This window comes from Orbicella faveolata, unplaced genomic scaffold, assembly GCF_042242905.1.
Source record: "Orbicella faveolata isolate gen_17 unplaced genomic scaffold, um_ofav_v1 contig_35, whole genome shotgun sequence".
Taxonomy (NCBI): Eukaryota; Metazoa; Cnidaria; class Anthozoa; order Scleractinia; family Merulinidae; genus Orbicella; species Orbicella faveolata.
Genome location: NW_028301564.1, coordinates 25,560,607 through 25,570,000, shown reverse-complemented (window position 1 = coordinate 25,570,000; position 9,394 = coordinate 25,560,607). Strand labels below are relative to the sequence as shown.

At 42.1% G+C, this 9,394-nt stretch overlaps 1 pseudogene; it reads left to right on the top strand.

Moving 5' to 3' along the window:
• The first annotated feature begins 1,346 nt into the window (after positions 1-1,346).
• LOC110047346 (uncharacterized) lies at positions 1,347-6,223 on the top strand (annotated as a pseudogene).
• The last annotated feature ends 3,171 nt before the right edge of the window (positions 6,224-9,394 follow it).

The window sequence follows — 9,394 nt, the reverse complement described above, 5'->3', positions numbered from 1 at the left end:
CATTATGACCTGAACATTTGTCCACGCCATAGAGCCGACTTCGGTATCCGCTGGAGGACAAGAAATACCCTTTGTACAGTCCCTGCAGAATTAGCAGTCCATAAATCCAAGAATGCCAGGGGAAGTCATCGTGTGGATAGCAGGCAATCTGAGTATATTTTTAAAAACAGCGACACAATTACTCCAGTTGGATCACGTAAGTTAAACATAGGCCAAAGTTAACCAGTTGACACATTTTAGAATAAATATTAGTGAAAAATTAATTAAACGACGTTTCATTTCTACATTGCGAAATGATGAAATTTATCTTGAGAACCTAGTGATCAATGTCATGCCAATTTTTCACCCATGTGGAGGGTATCCAAAGCTAATCTCATTAAAGTAATTGGTTAATAGAGACAATGGCAAGTTCAGCTTATCTGTAAATATTCTGTGACGAGAGCTTGGTGGGATAATAGCTATTTCAAAGCTATTGCGACAAAGACCCGGTGGCAGAGGCTAGCCTAGTAATCAACATCGTACGAGCTGTCAAGATTAATTCCTCGCTATCTGCGATTCCGGGTGATTTCGGGAATGCATCTTGCTTTGTCTCTTCAGTTTCTAGATCACCTCACATGAGCGTCCTAGACCAATTTCAATATGGTAAGATTTTTACTTGGCTCCGAGGCTTAGGAGAATAGAACAAAAGAAATTACGGGGAGGTTGAAGGATTAATACTCAATTTCTTTTGTTTTATTCCCCTAGGAGCCAAGCTAGAATTTTGACATATCGGAATTGACCTGAACCAGTGCAACGATGTTTTGAGCAAGCAGGCCCTGTTGAACCAGATGCAGGAGTCTGCTGCAGCCCCGCCCACGCCCGAGCCTGTCACTGAGGCTCCTTTGGAGGTCGAGTCACGTGAACTTGAGGGGGTAAGTAGAAAACGACAATTGTTGATAGTGTACTCCCCAGGGCGCCTTCTTAGGTTAGCTTCCTATGAAGATGTTAAAAGATCCTCTGAAATTGATCGCTGAGTTGTACAAATTGGGTCTTGGGGTGGTGGGGGCGGGGGAGGTGGAACTCTCATAATAAGGTGATGGGGTTTAAGGCGGCGATAAATTTCTTGTTATGACAATGACAATGACAATGACAATGACAATGACAATGACAATGACAATGACAATGACAATGACAATGACAATGACAATGACAATGATAATGATAATGATAATGATAATAATAATAATAATAAAAAGAACGAGGCCAATATCCCGCCATCTTGACCGAACAAGCTTGGTCAATGACCCATATGTATATCTTCTATCTTGTAGGAGCACATGGAAACAGGCACTTCATTTTCATCCAACGGCCTCGAAACTAAACTGAGGAGTCTTAAACTATCGTTCAGTCGGCGGGATGATGAGACGTTTCTCAGTCCAGATATTGGGAGCCTTGTCTCATGTACAAGCGACGAGGCACCAGCCGCTAAGCCAGCCACGTCTCACTCAGTACATTCCAAAAAACTGAATGAGTATTTAGTTTCGACGAACATCGCACCAATAACTCAACCTTGGATGGAATGGGATAGAGTTAGTGACAGCACCAAGCGAAGATACACCAAACGAACTGTAGAGATCGTCTCTTCAGTCCTTCATACTCTCAGTCCTAATGACCCAGGTTCTCTTTGGCAAGCAATAGTCTCGTCTCCAGCCATGAACAAAGCCCTTGAATTGGATGATTTACCACAAACGGCCAAGGATTATCTCCAGGCCCTAACCGAGGCGTACAACCAAGCTCACGGCTGGGACACGAGAAGGCAGATCCTGTCTATCATGTCCGGTGTTGCCAGCTTCAAGGGTGTCTCAGGCTTCATACCTGGGCTGACAAGATATCGCTTTACTTTGGCCAACCTGCATCGCCTGCAGTATGGACGCGGTGCTACAGTAACGCACCAGCTCTCGCCAAGAATAAGGGTTGATCGACAACAACTTGACCATTTCCTATCATTCATAACGAGCACCCATTTGGTACAAGATCTACCCTTCGGACAGAAAACCCTGAAGCTTTCTTCTGGTCAGCTGATAGAGATACCAAACATCATCCGAACAATGATACCGCAGAGAATAGCGCGCCAGTATAGCCTTTACTGTGAGGAGACAAACTTCAAACCATTTAGCGAACGAACCATACTGCGTGTACTGGCAGAATGCAAAGCGTCTGACCGGAAGTCTCTTCAGGGGCTCGACTATTTCGCTGCAGATGGTGCGCGTGCATTCGAAGATCTCGACAATCTAGTTCGCCAACTAGGTGATCTTGGTCTGGGGAACGAGTGACAAGTGCAGCACGTCGAGCTGCTAAAAGCCGCCAAATCATACATTAAAGGAGACTTCAAGGTAACGCTCTTTGTAAATGTAACGTTGGCTTTGCGAAGAGATGTTAATTCCAGTATGTTGAATACAATGAAGTCTTTTTCCCCAATTCGAAAATGGGAAACAAATTATTGCAACAGGTTAACTAGCTCTAAAAAGACAGATATATACATATTGGCATCATTTTTTTGTTGTTTTCACTTAGCCATGATAAAATAGATACAATAGATTTGAAGAAAATTGATTAGTTATCTTTGAAATCCAGCTTCCTATTTATGCGTATTAATTTTGTGGGCCGCAAGCCACTCACTAGATACTCACGACATCTCTCCAATGTCCTGATAGGTTCATGTGAACAATTCATCACCGGTAGCAAGTCACTGCAGTGTTTTTGCCCACAGCGGCACTACCGATCCTGACCTACAACAGCAGTGCGACGATAGCCAAGACCAGATATGTGAACAGTGTGAGAGCCTACACTCGACTCTGCACAGCATCACAGAGGCAGTTAAAGGGGCGTCTTTTGTAACGGAGGATGACAGAGACGAAGCTGAGTACCTTGCAAACTCCGCCACCCTTTCTATCAAGTCATGGATATGTCACTTGCTGAGATCAGTCCACCAAGATCAGGCTCGCTTAGATATCATTGACACTCTCGATCCTGAGGCAGTTTTAATCGTGAATGACTGGGCGATGAAATTTTTGCCTCAAAGATACAGAGAGTCACAAACGGACTGATTTGGTAAGCGTGGCTTATCATGGCACATGTCTGTTGTGTACCGACGGATAGAGGGAGAACTTCAGTGGCAAGGCTTCATCCATATAATCCAGTCCTGCAGCCAGGGAAGTTCCGCCGTGGCAGCAATCATGCACCACGTACTTACAACCCTGAAGCGCGAACACCCTGAAGTAAACAAAGCCTACTTCCGTCGAGATAATGCGGGCTGCTACCACTCCTCTCGCACGTTACTAGCGTGCCACGAGGTGTCAGCCAAGTGGTCCGCGTTGACTTTAGCGATCCTCAAGGTGGGAAAGGGGCTGCAGATTGGTTGGCTGCGACCTGTAAAGAACACGTCAGGGCTTTTATCAATGAAGGCCACGATGTTTGTACCGCTACGGACCTGAGGAACGCGTTGCTATCGTACGGGGGATTGGAAGGAGTGCGAGTGGTCTCACTTAACGCCATCAACGAAACACCAGATGATTCGCGAAGTATCTCAGGGATCACTAAGCTTAATAATTTTCAGTTTAGCTCCGCTGAGTCAATTACCTGTTGGCGCGCGTATTCCATTGGCCGTGGAAAAACAATTAAACCGGAAAAGCCGTCATCTGGTAAGTATCCACATTGTATTTTAGAACTTCCCCAATACATAGACACAGACAGACTTGGTCGCACACTCAGCTATGGTAACGGTGCGTCCCATAGACTTGATAAGGAGAGTCTACGGGACGCACCAGTTACAAGTTTCCAAGTGCGCCAAGAAAACAAAATAACAAAGTAAAAATGTACCTTTGGGAATAAACATTAAACTAAACCAACTAAGATTATATAACTAATATAAAATATCTAAACATGTATAACAATACCAAAGAATGTATACAAATTGTTCAGATAAAAACACGCAATCGTGGTCTTGTTGGAACGCTAATTGTATTTGATAGAATCTCAAGTTTTCTCACGCGCGGCGACATTTGCTACTAGACTAGGAGTGGTCGGAAGCGCGGATCAACTGTCAAAGCGTAACAGCCCGAGTGACAGTGAATCGCTTGTGGAGGGAGTGCTGATTGCCTGTACACTTTGCCCTTATAGGCATTTGAGTTATTTTAATAAACGGACGTTAATACACTGATATTATTTAGCTTTATGAACGAAAAAATGGCCACGTGTTTCTTTTGCAATTTAGTTAGACATCGCTCTTTCTTTATTTCTATGTGTAAGGTCCTGGATATGACTTGCTGGATCATCGTTCTCTGAAGGAGACTTCAGGTCATTTTCCAAAAAAAGTACGAAAACTGCAACCGCAACGTCAGTGCCAGTAACAACAAGTGTGACCGAAGAACCGTCTGCTGATGTTTCCGCCATTGATAGTGGCCAAACAGCAGGGGTATATTCCTGCCCTCAAGACGGCTGCGTTCGTGTCTTTCAGAGGCTGTCTGCTTTGGAGAGGCACCTGTCTCTGGAGAAATGTATACAGTCTCTGGAGAGACATTCACTTATGGACTTCGCCAAAATGGGCTACAAGTTCCGGTTGGAGGAAGGCGTAGGCGCGTTATCAACACTCGAAGCCAGTATACGTCACCAAGAAGACCATGTTGTTTTAAAGAGGGCTGGGCTCTCAGGGCAGCCAAAAAGGCTTATTGATTCAGTGACAAGCAGAAATCGTACCTTCAGGCAAAATTCCGCATAGGTCAAACGACAGGCCGAAAGCTTGACGCCGAAATTGTTGCGTGGGAAATGCGCAGAGCCCGGGGCCCTGATGGTAAGCGTCTTTTTCAAGCATCTAAATTCTTAACTGCCTCACAGGTTGCTTCCTTTTTCTCTCGCCAAAGTGTCGCAGTGCGCCAAAGTGTTCCTGATGAAATGGATATTCAGGCCATCTGAAGAGGAGATTAATTTTAGTCAGGCAAAGGAAGCTGTGGAAGCAATCCAGCTCCAGCATCCTTTGGTGTACGACCAGTACGATCTTTGTGTCATGGCGATAGAAGGGACTCTAAAGAACCTGAAGCTTTCTATGTTACAGCGCGTGTGCGAAGACCTGGGACTAGATATACCTCTCCCACCCATACGCAGAAAGGCTCCATACTTGGCGCTTCTGGAGGACATTACAAACAAATGCACGTGCCGGAATTAACTCTTAAGAACTATCAGTGTTTCGCTTCTTCCTTGTTTTATAGCAATCATTTCTTAACGGGGGAGGGACCGTTATATTTGTGCACAGGGGGAGAGGGAGAGGAGGAGAAAAGATCCTTTGGAGGAAAAAAAATACCAGCTCCAACGAAGGGCTTACGCCTCCGAATCATCAACTTTTCCAAATTTGCTGCAGGGATTAATCAATTCAATAGCGATTAATATGAACTTATAATTGATTATCTACTTTGTTTCCGGCACTGCCGCGCAACACATCTGAAAACATAGATCTCGCGAACTGCGAATTTTCTGCAAAATAGTTTTCTATAGAGATGCAGCTTACTAATTTGTGATTTTTTTTTTTTAACACTTCTTTTTTCATTAAGAGAATGAAGTTATCCTCGCCCACTCCCCACACCTCTTCTCTCCCCCACTCCTTCCCCCAAAGAGGACAACATTGGCGGTGGCGTTGCGTGACATTTTTCTCAAATGTCAACTACACGACTATACACTTTTCACGTTAATATTTGTATTGGAAATATTGTCTGTAAATGATTCAGGAATTGGTCCCTGATATCGTGGTGTAGCTGTAAGGTGGATGCACAGTATCTGGGTATGTCTCTTGATATTTTATGATGATGATTTTTATATGATGATTTTATGAGTGATCGATCTCATGCATGAATACTGTGAATTTGTTTGCGGTCGAACAATTTTGCCATATATTTTCCATACGCCATTATCTATCGAGGGGTGCATTTGTTGGAAAGTCTTATCTATGCTATAACACTACTATTTTGAGCATCCGCTAGATTTTAGCTAAAGTACATTGTTTTACTAAATTGTCTTGCTTTCCACTTACCGACCAACGCGACGAACCGTGTATATTTAATAAGGACATAGAGCGATAAATAGTTCCCACGAGTTGAAGTTCGCAAGTCACCAGGTAGTTCAAACCTCTTTTGATTTTACACGGTATAAAGTTTATTCCGTTATTAAGTTTAACAAAAATGCGAAATGTTATTCAGGCAATTGGGCGTAAGTAAAGTAAATTTGGAAGTAAATTTGCGTTTGAAAGGTTTGCGCGGTGTGGTCAATTAATTTACATAATTTTGAGTCCTCGCGATACTCTCTAGAGACTTCAGAGGAATTCCGAGCTTGAATTTGACTTTCAGTAAATCACACAGGTGATCACAGAGGGTCTTTCTAAAGGTCTAAGCTATCAATCGACAAGATATAGATTAACGTAAGATTTCTATATTATTTTATCGAGCCAATTAAAGTTGATAACCCTCACTTCTTAAATATATCGAGTGTCATTTGAGCTGAGTATGTGACGTAGATTTTCGAATTTCTCAGAGGGAAGCGTTGCGAGTTCGAGCATGAAACTTGGCATGGTAAATATTTAATAATGATACTTTTAGGCTGTAAAGTAAAATAATCAAAAAGTGAGGTACCAGATGCATTTTTATGCTGTTAAACATGACCTACATTTTGCCGCCATTTTTAACACGCTTCAGAGCTGTTTTTAAAATGGATCGCCAAACCACTATATCAACATATCGGAGGTTAGTTTAAAACGAAGAATGAATTAGAATGATTGTTCCACATTTGTGTAAAGTTTGAAGTCAATTGAATATATTTTACGACTTTAGCAGTGCTTCGTGCTCGCACCTTATTTCGGGCATTTTATTGAACGAAAAACCGCACTTTGACCGCGTTTTCCAATTTTCCCGAATTTCTCAAAAATTAAAATTCGCTGGAACCTTTTAATATGATTTTTAGAAATAGGTCACCTAAGGGTATCTTTCGGCAAAATATGAGCGATTTGCCAAATTGGCCGTTGACCGGTGTTTCTCGATCCTAACAGTCAGCCATTCTTAAAAATCGGGTTTCCAGAACTCGATAGAAACACTGAACTAGCACAAGCTGTTGACGTAATGATGGCGCGAGCAAAGATAATTTACATTTTCATAATCAAAGTTAACAAGTTGTTTTCCTTTTTTTCGTCGAGGTGTTTTCTAAAAGAAATAGAAAACATGTTCTCCGTGTTTCTATCGAGTTATAGAAACACTCGTGAAAGTTTGGGAGAACTCGAAAAAGTTGTGGAAACACTGACCTGCGGCTCGTGTTCCCAAAGCATTTCTCGTTCTCCCAAACTTCCGCTCGTGTTTCTATTAAACAATTAGATTATGAGCTCGAGATTTCTATCGCGTGATTTCTATCACGCATAGAAATCGAGAGCGAATAATCTAATTGTTTTAGTATAAATCTACTAGTCGTTGAAAACTTTATCTAAATCCTCTTCACAGACACTTCGAAAACACCAAGAAGCGGCCGTTATTTTGTTAGCAAGGGCACACTGCTACGCTACTCACTATCTATCACAGAATAGATAGTGGGTAGCGTAGCCAATCAGAGAACGGCATTCGTGATAGAGCGCTAGTAGATTTATACTAAAACTCGATAGAAACACGGTACATGTTTTCTATTTCTTAACTATTAGTCTTGGTGAGTTCCAAAGAGAATCTCCCTTTGTGACCAGTTCTTCTCTGTATTGTGTCGCAGACGGTCGCCATGGCAATAGTCCGATTTGTTGGAAAAAAAACCGCTTAATTTTAACTTTAAGTGTACATAACCCAAAACAAGTCCGGTGAATCCCAATTTCTATAGTCGAGTTGTTTTGAAAGGTTTTTTCAAAAAATTGTGCAAGGTTTTTTTCCCCGAAATTTAAGGTGACTCTAACTCCGCCCTTTTTTTAAATTTTGCGCAAAGTTGAGCCTTGACCCACAGATTACAATGGACCAATTTCGATATATTAAAATTCAGCCCAAGACAATAGAGCTCAGCACGAGGCTCCGGGGAAAAACTACAGAGTTTGTGGGGTTTATCCCCCGGAGCCTCGTGCTGAGGTCTATTGTTTTAGGCTGAATTTTAATACATCGAAATTGCGCTATTCGATAATAAAAAGTGGGAGTCACCTAACTCGTTTTTGAGTTAAAAGCACTTAAAGTTAAGTAGTAGTTTTGATCCATCGAAGGGGAAGTACAGAAAAACAAAACCTGGAAACTGTTGTCAGGCATATTAATTTATTGGTTGCTAAGCAACAAGAGGTTGCGACAGTGGTTGGTCGATGAGGGACATTTCTCACTTTCGGAGTTTCCCGGCTTGAACTCTTGAGGCAGAATATTAAACAACGCAAAGACTTTGACTCCATGGAAAATTCAAATTGATTTTCATGCAGATTTGGCGAGAAAAACCATGCAGATTGCTGTACGATCGATTGAAGAATTCCGTTGGACAAGACAGAGTTCGCGCATATTTAGAAAGCTAATGCGATATCTTAAACTGTCATCAAAGATTAACAAATACCGCACATATACTAGTAGTAATCAGAGATTATGAGAGTGCGTTCGACGCTCTCACTAAAATATATATATACCGTAAATAAATGATCTCACTAGCTGACTTTCAACCTTTGTCTATTGCTAAAATCAACATTTTTCAGCAGCTACCGAGGTTTTTAATACAGTCAGATATGCATAGTGTCAAAGTCCATGCTAGTGAAGAGGTCACGATTTGTTGATACGTTGCGTGACGCCGCCAGTTTCTGTAGACTCTCAAGTTTCATAGAATATTTAAATTACGTATTCTAAGCTATCATTTGCAAACGCGTGCTCGTTTCGCGTGGTCGTTTATCGTAAACAAACTCCGTGCGACTAATTCGAGTATTTTCCCCTGATGAATAACGTAGTCTTATGGATCTTGCCTTCAGAGTACTTTTCCACCGATTCCAAACATTAAAAATTTCGACCGGATAAAGACTGAGCTATCCGTCGCGTCTGGAACTAATCAACAAATACAATCAAAATGTGGCTGTTCCCACGGTTATCATCCCAAAGCCAAGTCGTGTTAATAAACAAGGACAATTCCCTCAGATTTTGATAAATGCTACCGTCGAAGCGTTTGAATTCGCCAAAATCTAACGTTGAGAGCACATTATAGCGAAGCGTATGGCGACTGAATGGAAAGAAGTCAAAGAAAGATCCATCGGAAAGACGAGCTCAGATGGCCTGCTCACATACTCACATGTTCGCCACATGTCTTATCACATGTCTTAGCATTAAACGGTACCAGTTTACTGGCCATGACATGCCCCTGCAAAAATCAAGCGGGGTGGCCATTTTGGTGTCCTTAC